Source organism: Vicugna pacos, unplaced genomic scaffold (assembly GCF_048564905.1).
Source record: "Vicugna pacos unplaced genomic scaffold, VicPac4 scaffold_20, whole genome shotgun sequence".
Taxonomy (NCBI): Eukaryota; Metazoa; Chordata; class Mammalia; order Artiodactyla; family Camelidae; genus Vicugna; species Vicugna pacos.
The window spans coordinates 13,035,479-13,039,364 of record NW_027328741.1 but is presented as its reverse complement, the minus strand read 5'-3'; positions in this window follow the sequence as shown (position 1 = coordinate 13,039,364).

Sequence of the window (3,886 nt, the reverse complement as noted above, 5' to 3'; positions counted from 1 at the left end):
CAATGTGTACACTGATTCTCAAGGGATATCAGATAAAAGGAAGGGTTCACAGGCCCCGTGACAACAGAGGCATTAACTACCAGAGAATTCTAAGAAGTGACAATGGAAGCACATCTTTTATCCAGACAGTAGCGACTGGAAAGTGCCATTTTGAAATATTATCAGAGGTAGCTCAGGTAAATAAAACGAAAAAGTGTGCAAGCTACCAGAAAACATAACCAAGGACTCCAACTCCCAATCTGTTATTAAGTGCCATCAGAGCAATAATTTATCAAGATCATGACCAATCACAGTAACATTATAGGGCATGCTAACACACAGATAGACACACACAGACACTGAGACAGACACAGACACACATGAACACACACACACACCTGCACACACACACACACAATGACAACCCTGCAGCAAACAAACTTAAAGCCATGGTATATTGCCATAAAACTAGTAGAGAATCCAAATAGATGTCATACAGAAACTCAATACAAAATACATAACTGAGAAAGCAGTTTAGTGAGCTCAGGAATAAATGAAATGATGATAAGGAATACATTACCTAAGAGACTGAAACTATAAAATAACCAAACATTACTGGAGGACAAGGAGAACTTAATAAATGAGATGAAGTGTACAACAGAAAGCATTGGATGTAGACTGCCTTTGTGGAAGAGAGATTAGCAAACTCACCATTACAAAACTAGAAATTATAGGAGAGGGCAGAGATTCAAGATATTAAAAAGTGAGGAAATTCTACAGTAGCCATCAGACTTCCTCAGGAAGTGCACTTTAGACTGTAACCCTAGAGGGAGAAGACAGTTAGAAGGCAGCTGATGGTTTATTTAAAGAAGTAATTGTCGATAACTTCCTGAACCTGTGTAAGGAACTGATATACAAGTCTGTGAGCCAAAAAAACACCAATAACTTTAAGACAAAGGGACCTCCTTCAAGATACGTCATATGCAAATTGGCAAGTCAATGAAAGAGTAAAATTTTAAAGGCATCCAGGAAAAGATATGATAATCTACAAAGGAACCACCATTAGATTTTCGGCAGAATTCTGAGCAGAAAACATATGCCAAGGGTAAATAAAATTGTATTTTCAAACTACAGAAATAAGAAATCACTCACACAATAATACTTACACAGTTATCTCTTAGATATAAAGTGAAAGTAAAGACTTTAACAGACAAACAAAACCTGAATGAGATGAAAAAACAAAACCGAGACACCCTATAAGAGGTGTAGAAAAGAAGTCTTCTAAGAAATATAAAATGGCAGAAATATGCAAAACATTGACCAAAATTCTAAGAAGAGACCATGAGAAAGTTGCAACTTTTTCTTTGGTTATGTTATTAAATGCTACTATACTATATGGATTAAAGAGAGAAAAATAAGAATTAGGGGCAATAAATATAGATACTTCAAACTGGTATCATGTTTAGAAGTTTAAAAGAAATAATTTGAAACAGTAATCATTAAAAGCAAAGAGTGAAATAAAACAATATTAAAGGAAGATTCTATCAATGGAGAAAGGACTAAATTATATATGATATGTTTTATTTTTTATTGAAGTACAGTAGATGTATAATATTGCATAGTTTCAGATGTATAGCATAATGATTCCAGCCAATTTGTAGATTATATTGCAATATGAATTATTACAATAATTGTAACATAAAATTATTTTAAGCTATTGTGTATAATTCCCTAATCTATACAGATTATCGTTGTTGCTTCTCTACTTAATATATACTACTTTGCATCTGTCAATCTCCTACCATTAAATTCTCTTTCCCTTCCACTTTGGTAAATATAAATTCTTCCCATATCTTAGAGTCTGCTTAAGTCTTGTCTATCTAATCTCTTTACCTCTCCATCATGTCTCTATCTATCTCTCTATAGCTCTATCTACCTATCTATCTATCTATCTACCTATCTATCTATTTATCATTTATCTATATATCTATCTATCATGTATGTATATATCTATACTTCTAACTATTTATCTGTCATATATCAATAAATAGCTATAGATAGATGTACACAGATATTTGTTATTCTTTAGATTCCACAGATAAATTAAATTATACACTTTTGTCTTTGTCTAAGTTAATTCACTAAGCACAATATTTACTAAGTCCTTTCATGATGCTGAAATAGCAATGTGTTATATTTTTTCATGGCTGGGTATTATTCCATCATTTATTCATAGAAACATCATATCTTCTTAAGTCCATAGTCTACAGTACACTTTTGGATTGCTTCCCTGTCTTGCATATTATAAACAGTGCAGTTGTGAACATTGGTTCTTCTCAATTTAGGGGGTTTTCCCCAGATTTTTCCTAGGAGAGTTATTACTGGATCATATGGTAGTAAACATTTTAGTTTTTACACAAATCTGAATACTGTTTTCCTTAGAAGTTGTACAAATTTACATTCCTACCAAGAGTATACAAGAGATTTCTTACCTCCACATCGTCTCCAACACTTACTATTTGTAGACTTTTTGATAATAGCCGTTTGACCAGAGTGAAGTGATACCTCATTGTTGTTTTGATATGCAATTATGTAATAATTTGTAATGTGAAATTTTATCACTTTCCTGTTACTCATCTGAATGTTTTCTTTGGAAAAATATTAACTCAGGTACTCTACTTTGGTTTTTGATTGGGTTTTTGTTTTTCATCTTGAGCTGTGTAACCTAAATCCATGTTATATCTATTAACCTACATTTATTAACCCCTGGTCACTTGCATTGTTTGCAAATATGTTCTCCAATTACATAGGCAGTGTTTTCATTTCATTGATAGTGTCCTTAGCTGTGCAGAAATTTTCTAGTTTGTTTAGGTCCCACTTGCTTATTTTTGCTTTTATTTCTTTTACCTTAGGAGACTGATATAAGAAAATATTCCTATGATGTATATCCTAAAGTGTATCACCTATACTCCCTTCTAGCAGTTTTATAGTATCAGGTCTTACATGTAGGTCCTTAATACACTTGGAGTTTATTTTTGTATATGATGTCAGGGAAAGCTTTCATTTCACTGTTTTACATGTAAATGTCCAGATTTCCCAACACTATCCATTGACGAGACTTGTCTTTTCTCCATTGTGAACTCTTGCCTCTTTTATCATAGATTCATTGCTCATAGGAGTTTGGAATTATTTCTAGGGTCTCTATCTGTTTTTACTGATTATATCTCTGTGCCAATGCCATAGTGTTTTTATTACTGTAAGTTTTTAGTAGGGTAATGTATCCAGGAGGTTTATACCTCGAGATTTGTTGTTTATTCTCAAGATCATTTTGGCAATTTTTAATGGTTTCATGTAAAACTTAGAGGTATTTATTTTCTTCTTATGTGGAAAATACAGCTTCGTAACAATAATTGCACTAAATCCTTATGTTTCTTTGTGTAGTACTGTCTTGTTAACAATATGACCTCTTTCAATCCAAGAGCACAAGACATCTTTCCATTTCTTTGAATCATTTTTAATTTCTTTGTCAATGTTTAATAATTTTCAGTGTGTAGATCTTTCACATATGTGATTACATTTATTTTAAGATATTCAGGGGAATGGGGTTTTAAATGTTTTTGCTTTCAAAGTCCAATTTATGGTATCTCATGATTAATGTGGACAAATGCAAGAGACGTCTTTACATTAATCTTGTACTCTGCTCCCTTGATGAAATTATTTTTTGTTCATAATAGTCAGTGTGGAGCCCTTAGGACTCTCTGTGTAGATTTTTATGACTTCAGTACTGGTGACGATTTTACCTCTTTCATTCAATTTTGTGTTTCTGTTACTTCTTTTTCTTTCCCTTTTCCTTTCTTCTATTACAATTGAACAGATGTGGTGAGAGTAGGAATCCTTGTCTTGTTCC